This window comes from Macaca nemestrina, chromosome 9 (assembly GCF_043159975.1).
Source record: "Macaca nemestrina isolate mMacNem1 chromosome 9, mMacNem.hap1, whole genome shotgun sequence".
Taxonomy (NCBI): domain Eukaryota; kingdom Metazoa; phylum Chordata; class Mammalia; order Primates; family Cercopithecidae; genus Macaca; species Macaca nemestrina.
In genome coordinates, this window is record NC_092133.1 from 92821485 (window position 1) to 92836620 (window position 15136).

The window sequence follows — 15136 nt, forward strand, 5'->3', positions numbered from 1 at the left end:
GCTACATTTACAAGAATACAACTAATATATTTCTATGAGTGAATGTGACTTTTTCTTTAATCTATTTGTTATACCAAGCGAAAGTAATATATTTCTGAATGTTGAGCCACCTTCTATTCCTGAATAAAATACATCACGATCAAGTAAGATTTTTCTTTTAATAAATAATTTTTAATATCTATTTTAAAGTACAGAATTAAGATTTGTGCATGACACTGGAGTATCATTTATTAGAGGAAAAAACCTTATTTTTATTTTTCAAACCCCTTATAGTGGTTTGTGGGTTTTGACTCACTTGTCTATTCTCAGAGTACCCATTTTTGAAGAGCAGAATTTAACTTGCTTACATTAATTGGGATTAATGTTATATTCAAACTTAATTCTGCTGTATTATTTGTTTCTATTTTACATTCATTGTTGGTTCTGTTTGTTTCCTCTTTTTAATTTTTGTTTTTATTTACTTTACTTCCTTGTCTTTGGTTTCATTGGTTATTTATTCTTTATCTCATTTTCCCATCTAGTGGTCTAGAGGTGATAAATCCTAACACTGTATTTGTAATACTTGCTCTTCCTGTTTTTATATGCAGCCAGTCACAGTGGAATGTGCCTAGAATCCTCATTACTCAGGAGGCTGAGGTTGAAGGATCGCTTGAGTCTGAGAATTTGAGTCCAACCTGGGCAACATAGTGAACCTCCATCTCTAAAATAAAATACACACAAAACTAAGCTTGTTTACTTTTATATTTTCTCCAGAAATGAAAGGGAACCTCAGTATGCTGCCATACTCAACCTCCTCAAACAGCTCCTCCAGCAACATATACCGTTGTTTTTAGTTCTGAATGGTTACTGCTTTCCTTATGTGTCAGTAGTTACTGAACTCTCATTTTGATTACTACCTTATTTCTTTGATTTATTTTTAATTTTGATGCTATTACTGAATAATTCTTTCTGAGATGGTTGTTGTATAGTAAACCATGAGTCCGACATGTCTAAAATTGTCTTCATTTCTTTCCATAAATTTGAATGTTTTGCTGTGTAAGTCATTCAAAGTTGAAGACAGTTGTCCCATCTTTTGACAGAAAGGGAAGGAAGGATATGTGCTCAGCCTGCCAGTTTGACCCACTTTTGAAAAGGGCTTTGTGATCTCTGCCAGTGAGAAGTCTGGTGTCAATGTGATTTTCTTAACTTTGTAGGAATTGTTTGTTTCCCTCTTTTCTGAAAACTTGTGCTTTCACCAGGCTCTACCAGCCTTGATACTCTGTCACTCACCAGGCATGGTACTTGCACCATCCTTTCATCCTTAAGGCTACTAACTGTCTTCACATTGTGGAACTTATCTTTACTATTTCCCCAAATTTAAGAACATAGACTTGGGAGACAAACAGCCTAAGTTCAAATCTCTACATCATTAGCTGTGTGAATCTAAGGCAAATTGCTTAACCTCTCAGTTCCTCAGCTCTCTCATCTTAAGAATAACAGTACCTCTCAGAGTTGTTGAGGACTGAATAAGTTAATTTAAGAAAAGAGGTTTTAGAAGAGTCCCTGGCAATAATTAAGTGCTAAATAATTATTTTCTCTGGGATTGGTCAGTCATTTTTTCCCCTATGATCTTGGTTTTCCTTGAAGATCTAATAAGCTTCAGTTATCTGCTTCTTTTGATGACTGGAAAATGAGGTTAACTATGTTAACAAGCACAAATTACTATCATGTGTTTTGTCTACAGTTACGTAGCATTGTTTACCCAAAATGTTTTCCCCTGAATGAGAGCTAGGTGTTCTTTCCTTCCTCTCTGATTTCTCCAATGTATATCTTGGGCTTTGGCTCCTCTGTCTACCTTCCAAGAATTCCTCAGAAGTTTTAGTTCAATGACAACTTCTTCTCTAATCATCCAGTTCTCTCATAGACATACTCTTCTTAATGATGCATTTTAAGTCATGAAAGGGAAGTGGAACCAAGAGAGAAATAGACATGTGTGCTCAGTTAGCCCTCTGGACACAGACCCCTTTTTGAGCACCTCTGACCTCTCCTCCCCTCTCCTGCTCTCTTGGGCACCTTTAGAAACAGAAATATCCTTACCATGGCTTCCAGGACCTTCCCATAGATGGAGATTTGGTTCCTACATCCCTTCAGACTCACCTCCCACCATGCTCTTTCTCTCAAACTCCATGCTTTAAATATATTGAATTTCCACTTATATCTTAAATACAATATACTACCTTTCCCATCTTGGTCTTCACACTTCCGCTTTTTTCTAATAATTAATTCATTCTTTGAGCTCTGCAGTTCTCTCTCAGTAAAATAAAACCTGAAAATACATTACATTTAGAAGTGCTTCAGGATTTAAATGTTTATAATTATATTTAAATAAATTCATTGATATCTGAACTGTATTCTGACTTCCTCAGTATAGTAGGAGTCACATATTCAAAAAAAATGTGTGGGAAGCAAATGCTTAATTTTTACCCTAGCCCTCTATATACCCACTCAGACTTACAGGACTTTTAATTGCAGCCAAAGTATTTTTCAAATGCTGAGTAAAATATTAGTACATCAGCACAGCAGGAGGAGAGGGGATTTACTAAGAATAGCAGCCCAGCTACCCAGCTAACACCTCTTTTACTTTGGAGCCCTGATAAAGAAAATGGTTTCTGACAGAGCCTCTCAAATTTTCATCAATTAATAGAAGAAATTCAAATCCTTACCCTGAATTGGAACACTTTTAATAGACATTTAAATAACCAGGGGCAATATGTTTGAGCATGCGCAGTCTTGCTGAGAATAGTTTGCCCTCTTATAGCTTAACACATGAGAGCAGGCAAACAGTTTGCCTTGGATTCCAGTCACACAGCCATTTCTTCCCATGCTATGGGACTGGAATCATTTTCTATATATCGCTATAAATATCACTTCTCCAGGACGTGTCCTTGAGTCTTCTTTGGTTCTCCTCTGAACCCCCATTTCTCAGTTTGTTTCTTAAGTTTCCCATTCACCAGGAAAGCCTCACTTTCTGCAGACTTAATACCGTCATAATCCCCGTGTCTTAAAAGACAAAACCTTCAATAAATGCTGCAGCTGTGGTCATGGAAAGGGAGGAAATACACTTTAAATCACCAACTCTGAAAAAAAAAAAGTCTAGTCCAGAAGGACATTACATGCAATCTGGAAAGGTCTTCAACAAAGTCACATGGGAACTGGTGGTTTCTCATTGCTGCAAACACTGTTGTTATGGTTCACACTGATGAATAGTTTCAGTTCTAACTAATATGAAATTCTACCAAATGAATATCCTGGAAAACAATCTCAAACTCCAAGAACAACACAAGTATAAGTTTACTGTCAGGTTATCTAAGGAGATTCAATCTATTGACCTCTTTATCCCCAGACACTATGGGCATCATATAATTAATTATCCACACTAGGCCAGGTATACTAGAACATATTTGAGAGTGAAAAGAGTTTTAGTAAAAAAAACACGGGGCCAATAGACACAAACAGGACTGCCTTAAAAAACAAGGAATGCCTGCCATCAGAGATAAGTACACTAACTGCAGAACTCAGTCCCTACATAAATTGCTTGTCTTACTGCATATTGCGATTCAAGGGATTAATCAATCCTACTTGCTCTTAGGAAGGAACAGCTTTTCTCCACTCTTCATGTTTCCATGGGAGGCATTTGCATGTAACATGCCCTTTTGGCCCCTCTATCATCAGGTAATGAGTGACTTTTCTAACTAGTAGAGGAAACTGATGACAGTATATTCCGCAAACCACAATGGTTATCTCTCTGCCTATAGGCCAGGTCTGCCCCATGGTGGCACCTGGAGATGCCCAGAGCTGTCCATGGCTGGGGGTATGAATCCATCTAATCCAATCAGGGTATTTGAGCAAGCCATTTGCACAGAAATTAAAAAACACAATCTCTAGATGGTTTTGTCAGTAATAAAGCTGAACTTAGATCTCTATTTGTGTGTCTCTTGGCTCTTAACTCTGAATTGGTTCTGAACACGAAAGGGAAGTAATAGGTGTTACATGTTGACTCCTAAGACCCTCACCCTTGCTGTTTCCACTGCTGGCTGGAAACAGAGGCTAAGTAATTTAGGGATGCAAAAGAAAGAAAGCAAGGAATTAAGTGTACTAACATCTCTCACTTTTTTCTGTGTTTTACTTTTAAAGTTATTTGAATAAAAGATTTTTAAAGGATTGAGCATCATATACATTTTCACACATACACACAGAAATCCTGAATAGATTCAGCTGTAAGAATTTATTCCTGTTTAAGGATAAAACGATTGGCAGGATGGTTGGAGAGAACAAATAAATATCTTAAAGTGGTTCTAAAACGTGGGAGATTCTAGAAGAACCAATCTCAGACACATAACACCACAGGGAATGTGGTGATACCTACCCTGCACACACACACATGCACACACACACACCACATATACATACACACACACACCACATACACATACACATACACAGACACACACACCATATACACATCCATGTTCACACATACAAACACTATCCTCAACATCATTGATCATCTAAATCAAAAATCAGTGATCAGGCTGCTATCATTTGCCTCTACTTCTCATGTGAACAACAGTTGAATTAGCAATAGACTTAGAAAGATATCCTTTCTAATGGGCAGTTACTAACAATGGAGTATAGTTGGCAAAGTTGTGTTGGTCACTTCTCCATATCACATCACAGAGTGTAAGAATTTTCAAATATCCAGTACTCCTATCTAAATGTTATCTCTCTTTGATGGGCCTGAAAAAAAAACAAACATTATTTTTAAATGGTATAGCGGCATCGGCAACTTTCTAAAAGTCCTAATTTTTGCTAGACAAATAATTTGATAATTTATGCTATTTATTTTTAGTGTAACATTTCCTCAAATGATTCAAATGAAATCTAAACTATTTTCATCAGATTCGCCTCCGATTATTCTAATTCTTTCTTTTGCTCTATTATTTCTTAAGAGTTGTCAAGGGCAAATTAATTAGCAGCTGTTTGAATTAAGAAAAATTCTGATTTCTCCTAATAAGTTATGGCAGCTTTATAATTAATATTTTAACCTGCCTGCTGATCTACCAATTCAAATAGCGAATGGCTTTTAGACAGGATCAGTTGGCACTAGACATCACCACACACTTACACACACGTGCTCAAATCAACCTTGGGTTGAGAGAACTTTAGGTGTCAGTTTACACAAAGCTTCCAATAAGTTCATACTTTTCAAATGCAATGAGGATGGGGAAAGGAAATAGTCCACTAAGAACTGAGTCCAGATTTAGATTTGTGCAATCCTGGGGTGCTTATCTTCCTGAGTCTTTACGTTTTTACTAAAACAGTCACCCCTGTTGGTTTAATTATAGCCCTGGAGGAAAACAGAGGACATGCTGTAAGTGCGAGTGCAATGCTCAAAACATTACCCATGTGGAGAGAAATGTGTAAATTTGACTTTTCACTGGCTTCATCGCTAAGAAAACCAGGTACTTTTCACTGAGTGAAGGTTTGCAAATTTTGCCACAAGGAAAACACAGTTTATTGCATCCTGAGTAATGTCCCATGATAGAAAAATAGTTCCACCTCAACTCGGAGTTTTTGTCTCACAAAATACTAAAACTTTGTCAAGAGGTAAAATATCTAACCCCAAATTAACTTGTGTAGCAAGGAAGCTACAGGATAGAGAGCAGAGTTCCTACACTCTTTCATTAATTCCTCTGGAAATACGAAAGACAGAACATTTGGAAACTCCCAGAATGAACCAGGTACTGTCTTGGGGAGTTTGGGGGCTTTCCATGCCCATGACAAAATGTAACATCTAGATCAGGAGACAGGAAACCAAATAACAAGTTCTCCTCTCAGCTCCAAATGATTTATAACTGTAAGCCCATGCATACGACTTTAGAGTGTGCTCAGCAGAACTGTCCCTAGCAGTCAACACTCACACACAGAAATTATAGAGATTCAGGCTAAGGCCTGACGGTGTTCAGAGCTCCCCACTGAGGTTTCATAAACCCGCCGAGTGTCCAAGAAGCATGACAGAACAGCCCTCACACTTTCTACCACTATACTGCAAAGTTCATGAAGACATAGGCAGGTCTTTGTTGTTGTTGTCTTGTTTTGCTTTGTTTTTGTAGAGACAGGGTCTTGCTCTGTTGCCCAGGCTGGAATGTAACAGCACAATCACAGTTCACTGCAGCCTTGATTTCCTGGGCTCAAGCGATCCTCCTGCCTCAGTTTCCCAAGTAGTATGGACTACAGGCATGCACCACCACACCCTAGCTTCCTAGCTTTTCTTTCTTTCTCTCTTTCTTTGTTCCTTCCTTCCTTCCTTCCTTCCTTCCTTCCTTCCTTCCTTCCTTCCTTCCTTCCTTCCTTCCTTCTTTCATTCCTTCTCTTTCTTCTTTTTTCTTTTTTTTTTTTTTTTTTTTTTTTTTTTGTGCAGAGACAGGGTCTCGCTATGTTGCTCAGGCTAGTCTCAAACTCCTGGTTTCAAGCGATCCTTGCACCTTGCACCTTGGCCTCCCAAAGCACTGGGATTACAGGTGTGAGTCACACAGTGTCTGGCCACATAGCCTGGTTTTGTTTATACTCACATGTCCACAAATGATGAGGAAACCCTGGTACCTAACCAATAGTAGGTATCCAATAAAGAGTTTCCATTTTGTTCTATTTCTCTATGCATGTGTCTTTTTTTTAAATTAATGAATCTTACAGAGATTACATGCTTCCTGAACCTGAGAGAATTGACCCTATGTATTCTGGAGATTTGCCTGTCAAAGACTGGTACCACTGAACAACCTAAGATTATCTTTCCAAACAAGTTTTCAAATAATAAGTAACATCCCTGGTTTGATGGTTTGAACTTACCTCAGGATCCTATGTTGATCCTATGGACAAGAAGCCAGATAACAACAGTACCCAAGTGTAACCCAATGAGCCTCTTCTTAGGGAAGGGGTGTGCCTGGGTGATGGCTGTACTGTGTGCTGCCATAGCTCAAGCCATGTGCCTGAGGTTGTGCATGACGGAGAGAATGTCCACTCCCAAAAGAACCAGGGCATGAAGAAAACCATTGCACATCCTCAGGAGGTTCCAGCAAACCTGCACATCCATGTCTGCACTTAGACAACCTAAACAGAGTGAGAATGCTCTCCTAGAGTGCAACAGAAGTTCAACTGGCAACAACCAAGAGAATTTTCAGCTCATCCTTTAGAGAAAATGTAACTTCCCTGGAGAGGACAGGAGAATCAGACAAAGATAAGCAGAGACTCTCCCTTTTTTGCACGTGCTGGTACCATTGTTAATCTAGGAAAGGAGGAAAGGAAAAGATCCCCAAGGGCGTTTCCCCACAAACAAATGAAGCACCTACTCTAATTCAAAGTAGAAGAGAGGGCTTCCCCTCCTGCTATTTTCTAAAGAATAAAGAGATAATATTCTCTGTCACCAAAAATGAGCAATGAGGAGTATTTGCCATAATCAAAAACTCCCAAAAGGAGAAAATCATGGAAGTAAAAGATAATATATATAATTAGTCCTGCCTTCCACTCCCTTCAGTATGGAAGATATTGATGTCCTTTTTCTTAATTAAAAACAAGAGAGGCTGGGAGCAGTGGCTCATGCCTGTAATCCCAGCACTTTGGGAGGCCGAGTCAGGTGGAATACGAGGTCAGGAGATCGAGACCATCCTGGCTAACATGGTGAAACGCTGTCTCTACTAAAAACACAAAAAATTAGCTGGACATGGTGGCGGGCACCTGTAGTCCCAGCTATTCAGGAGGCTGAGGCAGGAGAATGGCATGAACCCAGGAGGCGAGGCTTGCAGTGAACCGAGATCGCACCACTGCACTCCAGCTTAGGTGACAGAGCGAGACTCCATCTAAAAATAAATAAATAAATAAATAAATAAATATAAACAAAGGGAAATAAGTAAATCCAGTTTCTAACTATATCCAAAGTCAAAAAGTAAGCCAGTGCTGCTTGCAGGGATTTTTCAAAAACTACCTCATTTGTCAATTTGGATAAGGTTTAGTGACAGAGATACTTAGCTCTCTAAGCCAGTCCAATTCAAGAACACCATGGAAAGCATCCTTGGACCCTAACAAGGTTAAATCTACAATTTAACTAGTTAAATATCTACCTAGACAAAAATAACATAATGAATGGCTTTTTGCCCTACTTTAATAACAGAGAAGAAGGTACCGTGAAAGTCCAGCGATTCTCAGAACTCTCAGAACTACACTGATTTGTCATCATTTTTTTCCCTATATCCAAACCCATACAGCAAACATTAATTTCTGCCAGGAAGTGTGACAGTTGTATTTCTAGTGATATACGAAAAGTTTCTCCACCATCATGAGAGAGAAGAAAATGAACTTGGTGTCAAAGACATCCAAAAGAATATTTGATGCCCCTAGGACAACAAAAATATAAAGTATTTCAGAAATGTATGATAGGGTGGTATGTAAGGAATCTCGTCACTGGACAGCTCAGAATAACACAACTGAAGCTTGAACTGAAATTATGAACTTAGCAGCCAAGGAGGAAATAAAGAATTCATCAAGGTTTCTAATGATCATAACCTAAATAGTCACATCACCTTTATATAAAGGAAAAAGTATATATTCAAGTTAGGGGAGATGAGGTTATTTTAGACTCTGATGTTTACTACATGCTTGCCCCTGGAAGAGTCATTAAATAATAGCAAATGTTTAGTGAGAACTTCATATGTTTTAGGCACTGCTCTAATAACCATATACCTTAATACACGAAGTTATCAACCCTCAAGATAATCCTACAAGTAAACATTTAAAGCCAACCATCCAATCATCAAATGAAAAGTGAATGAGAAAAATAATCCAATTTAAAGTCAGAGATTGTTAGATGGGATTTTTAAAAATCCAATCTAATTGGATAAGGAAAATGTAGCACATATACACCATGGAATACTATGCAGCCATAAAAAAGAATGAGATCACATCCTTTGCAGGGACATGGATGAAGCTGGAAGCCATCATTTTCACCAAACTAACACAGGAACAGAAAACCAAACACCACATGTTCTCACTCATAAGTGGGAGTTGAACAACGAGAACACATAGACACAGGGAGGGGAACAACATACACCGGGGACTGTCGGGGGTTGGGAGACAATGGGAGGGAGAACATTAGGACAAATACCTAATGCATGCAGGGCTTAAAGCCTAGATGATGGGTTGATAGGTGTAGCAAAACACTATGGCACATGTATACCTATGTAACAAACCTGCACATTCTGCACATGTATCCCGGAACTTAAAATAAAAGCAAATAAAACATTTTGAAAAAGCAAAATCCAACTAAACATTGTCTAGAAGAAACTCACTTTGAACAAACAAAAACATACAGCTTAAAAGTGAAACTATGAAAAATGATATACTGTGCTAACACTGAAAAGAAAGCTTATTTGGTTATATTAATATCAGAAAATGTAAATTTTAGAGCAATAACTATTGCCAAAAATACATAATAGTAAAGAGAAACATTCATCGAGAGACATATAATTTCCAAAAAATGGAATTTAAATAATATAGAGTATGTTCTCTAACTGTGGTGGAATCAGAAATCAAGACTAGAAAATATCAAGAAAATCCTCAAATATTTGGAAATTAGGCAAAACACTAGAGAGTAGTGATGCAATCAAAGAAATCACAATAGGAATATTTAAATATGTTAATTAGAATGAAAACTGGAATATGTCAACGTTTGTGACATGAAACTAAAGCAGTGCATAGATGAATTTTTTTTTTGCATTAACGCTTATATTAGAAAACAATAAATATCTAAAATCAATGGTCTAACCTCCTACCTTAAGAAATTTGAAAAAAAAATGAAAAAATTAAACACTGAATAATTAGAAGTAGAAAATAGTAAACATAAGAACAGAAATCAATAAGCTAAAACAAACAGAAAAAAATAGAAAACACCAGCAAGTTAAATATCTGGTTCTTTGTAAAGGACAATAAAATTAATAAAGCTCTAGTTATAGGTTTATGACTAACCTAGTTAGAGGTTAGTCATGACAAAAAGAAAAAAGACATAAATTACCAACAGCAGAAATGAGGCATCAGTGCAGAACCTATAGATACTAAAATAATAATAAAGAGTATTATGTACAGCTTTATGCTTATGAATTCAACACTTTTGATAAAATAGATAAATGATTTGGTATTTATAGACAAGTCGCTCAAAAAATAGATAACAAGACATAACCTCTGTAGTCTCAAAAGAAAACAAAAATAAAATTAATTTACTTTATAGTTAAAATTCTACCCATAAAGAAAATTCTAGGACCTACTAATTAATTCAAACAAACATTTAAAAAGAAATACTAATTCTACGCCAACTTTTCTAGAAAAGAGAAGATGCAGAACCACATCCTAACTGATACAAGGTCGGCATTGCCCTGATACCAAAACCAGACACAAACATTGTATAAAAGGCACCACAAGCTACTATCTCTTGTGAATATCTACACAAAATCCTTAACAAATTATTAGCAAGTCAGGTCCAGCAATATACAAAAGGTAATATATATCATGACCAACGGGGGTTTATATTAGGAATTCACGATTGACTTGACATTCAAAAAGCAACCAATCTAATTCAGTGTATTGACAAACTAAAAAAAAAAAAAAAAAAAAAAAAAAAAAAGGCTGCATCATGTCAATAGATACAATCAAATACAATTTTATAAAAATTCAGCACTCATCCATGATTTAAAAAACTGTTAATTGCAAATAGAAGAGAATTTCCTCAACTTAATGACATTATATAAAAGTTGTAGTTATCCTATTTAGTAGTCCTTATAGAATGACTGATTTTGCTTCCCTGAAAATAAAGAACAAGACAAAAATGTTCTCACCACTTTTACACAACATTATAACAAACGGCCAGTGTGATAAGGCAAGTAAAAGAATTGAAATGCATATGTGCTGGAAAGGAAGAAGTAAAACAATCTTTACTCAGAGACAACTTGATGATCTATCTAGCAAACCCAAATAATTTATCAAAAACCTACAAGAACCAATAAACGACTCTACAAAAGTCATGGGATACAAGGTCAACATCTAAAAATTATTTTATTCTTAAATACTGGCAATGAAAAATCAGAAAATAAAATTTTAAAGTAATATCTTTCATAAAATTATGAAATATCTAGTTAGAAACAAATATCTAGTTAAACAAAGATATGCAAGACTATACACTGAAAGCTACAATGTATTGCTGAGATAAATTATTAAAGATCTATATAAATAGAGAGATATACTCAATTTTGTTAAGAGGGCAATTCTTTCCAAATTCATCTATATATTCAATGTTATTCCCATCAAAATTTTGGCAAATTTTTGGTAGAAATTGGCAAACTAATCTGAAAATGTACATGAAAATGCAAATGTCACCTAGAAGAGCCAAATCAATTTTGTAAAGAAAGAAGATAGTTGAAGGACTTACAATACCTAATACTCATCAGAAAGTCATATTGTCATAAGAAAATGTGATATTGGCATAATCATTATTATTCAAGAGAACAGAATGTAGAGTTCAGAACTAGACCCGCATAAATAAGGTTAACTGCTATTCAACAAAGGTGCCAAGACATTTCAATGGGGAAAAAAACTTTTAACAAATTATACTGGAAGAGTTAGATATCCACATGCAGAGAGAGACAGAGAGAAACATTAACTCTTACCTCACACATCGTACATGAAAACTTATTCAAAATGGGTCATAGACTTAAACAAGAAGGGGTAAAACTATAAAATTTCTACTAAAAACATAAGAGAAAATCTTAATAATCTCAGATCAAGCATGTATTTTTAAAGTAGGATGCAATGCAGTATGAAAAAAAAGTAAATTTGAATTCGTCAAAATTAAAATATTTTGCTCTGCAAGAAACACTATTGGTAAAGTAAAGAGATAACCTACAAAATATATAAATCTATACAAATGTATAAACACAACTCAATACTAAGAAGACAAACAACTCGGTTTTTAATGGGCAAAAGATGTGAATACTTCATCAAAAATAATATGGAGATGCAAAATAACCATATGAAAACAGTGCTCTAAATTATTATTCATTGAGAATGGAAATTAAAAAACTAAAGTAAGACACAAATACACATACAGTAGAATGGCTAAAATTTAAAAATGACCCTTGAACAACACAGGTTTGAATTGCACAGGTCCATTTATATGTGGATTTTTTTTCAACTAAACATGGCTTAAAAATACAGTGTCGGCTGGGAGCGGTGGCTCAAGCCTGTAATCCCAGCACTTTGGGAGGCCGAGACGGGCGGATCACGAGGTCAGGAGATCGAGACCATCCTGGCTGACACAGTGAAACCCCGTCTCTACTAAAAAATACAAAAAAACTAGCCGGGCGAGGTGGCGGGCGCCTGTAGTCCCAGCTACTCGGGAGGCTGAGGCAGGAGAATGGCGTGAACCCGGGAGGCGGAGCTTGCAGTGAGCCAAGATCAGGCCACTGCACTCCAGCCTGGGCGGCAGAGCGAGACTCTGTCTCAAAAAAAAAAAAAAAAAAAAAAAAAAAAAAAAATACAGTGTCATGGGATACAAAACTTGTGTATATGGGAGGCTGAATGTTTGTATCTGCTGGTTCTGCAGGGCTTACTGCAGGATTTGAGTAAGTATGAATTTTGGAATGCAGAGGGGTCTTGGAACCAATCCCTGGTGGATACCAAGGGACAACTGCTATACCAAGTCTTGGTGCTGGTGGAAATCCAAAATGGTGCAAATACATTGGAAAAAAGTTGGCAGTTTCAAGTAAAGTTAAAAACAAACTTACCATATGTCTGAGCAATTCCAAGCCTAAGTATTTACCCAAGTGAAATAAAGGTTTGTGTCCAAAGAAGACTTACACAATACATGAATTTTTACAGTAGGTTTTTTACTCACAATGGTCAAATACTGGAAAAAAATGCAAATTTCTACCAAATGTAAATGGATAAACAATTTTTAAAATATCCATACAATGCAATACTACTCAGAATTTAAAACGAAGGCAAGACTACTAAATAACTGCAACAACATTGACTCTCAAAAGCCTTATGGTAAGTGAAGGAAGACAAACACACAAGACCTCATACTACATGATTCCACATTTGTAAAATTCTAGAACAGACAAAACTATATCAATGGCATATCAGTGGTTTTCAGGGGTCAGGAGTTGCAGGGAGAGAATTAACTGCAAAAGGGCATAAAATAACTTTCTGAGGTATCTGAAATGTTCTAGATTGTGATTGTTGTGTTGGTTATACTGTAGTAAATATTTGTCAAAAGTTTTTTGTACAGTTAAAATAGGTAAATTTTATACAAGTTGAGTATACAAATTATATCTTAATAAACTTGACCCCCCAAAATGCTATGTGATTCTAATTGATTATTACGAGTTTTTTCTCCTCAATACTTTGAACTGGTTTTCAAATTTTCTACCATGTATATGAATTACTTTATAATCACTAATACAAAAGAAAGTATTGCCTTAGTAATAGTAGTTTAAATAATAGAAAGGATAAAGTAAAGGAACTAAGGTGAGTCACAGAGACACACACTATATATGTGTGAAGAATTGAGAATGAAATTTCCATTCCTGGAAAAATACCATGATAGATGTTTGGATGGAGAAATCCTCCAATAAAGGACACATAGATGATGGATCAAATAGTCAAGGAATGATTTTTAAAACTTTTCAAATACATGAGAAGTAATAGAATCATCAGAAGTCAGCCAGGGGAGTGGGGAGGAACAGAAAAAGAAAAATCAAACAAAGCAAGCATGGATTTAGAGAAATGAATAAAGTCTGAAGACTGAAGCTTTCATTAGGACATCTGTTAATCTCTGAAGCCCTGGCATCTATGTTTAAATAGGCCACAGCTTCTCCAAAAACATGAAGCAATGCTTGAATCTCTAAGAAGAATATAAGTGTAGGTCAGGAATTTTTCAGATAACCAGGAGTCCTTAAGGAGAATACCCTCAGGTGAGTGCAAGTCATTTGATAAAAGTCATTTTATGCTAACCAAAGTTTCAGTTCACCAGAAATATATAAAAAGCCTAAACTCCTATATGTATAATAACATTCACAATATGTCAAGCAAAAATTATTAGAATGTAGAGAAATCCTCTGTCACATGAGAACTTTCAGAATATACCTCTTAGAACTTGATAAATCAAGCAAGAAAAAATCAGAAAAGATAGAACACCACAACATAATTAACAACAAAATTAATAAATTTGAGCTCATGTACATGTACATGACAAGTACACTCAATAAATAAAGAATATACATCCTTTTCGGGCATCCATGAAACATTTATGAAAGTTGACTCTGTAATAAGCCATAATGATGTCTCAATAAATGTCAAAGAATTGGTATCATACAGATTGCATTTTCTGTCTGCCTGGAACACAATTAGGATAAAATTCATTATTAAAAGTATAACATTAAAATGTATATATACAAACATATATATTTAGGAAGTTTTAAACACAACAGAATATTTGATGGGTCAAATAAGAAATAAAAATATAAATGCTTAAAACTGAATGATGACAAAAATACTATTTATGAAATCTGTGAGATGCATTTAAAATTATATTTATACCCAAGCAAAAATAAATCTTTCTACCAAAAAGATACCTGCACTCATGTGTTTATCACAGGCCTATTCACAAGAGCAGAGACGTGGAATCTACCCAGGTGCCCATCAGTGGTAGACTGGATAAAGAAAATATACATATACACCATGGAATACTATGCAGCCATAAAATAGAATGAAATCCTGTCCTTTGCAGCAACGTGGATGCAGCTGGAGACTGTTATCCCAAGCAAATTAACACAGTAACAGAAAACCAAATAACACATATTTTCACTTATAAGTAGGAGCTAAATCTTAAGTACACACAGACATAAAGATGGGGGCAATAAACACTGGGCACTACAAGAAAGGGAAGGGAGAGAGATTGGCAAGGGCTGAAGAACTTTCTATTAAATACTAAGCTCACTACTTGGGTGACAGATTCAAATGAAGCCCAGGCCTCGCATCATGCAATATGTCCTTACAA

General features: G+C 36.0%; 1 long non-coding RNA gene across 1 annotated transcript in view; it reads right to left on the reverse strand.

Moving 5' to 3' along the window:
- Positions 1–286: 286 nt before the first annotated feature.
- Positions 287–15136, reverse strand: part of LOC139356336 (uncharacterized) — a 66882-nt gene continuing 52032 nt past the window's right edge. Inside the window, exons 3-5 of the long non-coding RNA XR_011608034.1 lie at positions 4663–4776; positions 2217–2305; positions 287–1913 (exon numbers count right to left, since the gene is read on the reverse strand). This is a non-coding gene — a long non-coding RNA (uncharacterized lncRNA). The remainder of the gene's footprint in view (positions 1914–2216; positions 2306–4662; positions 4777–15136) is intronic.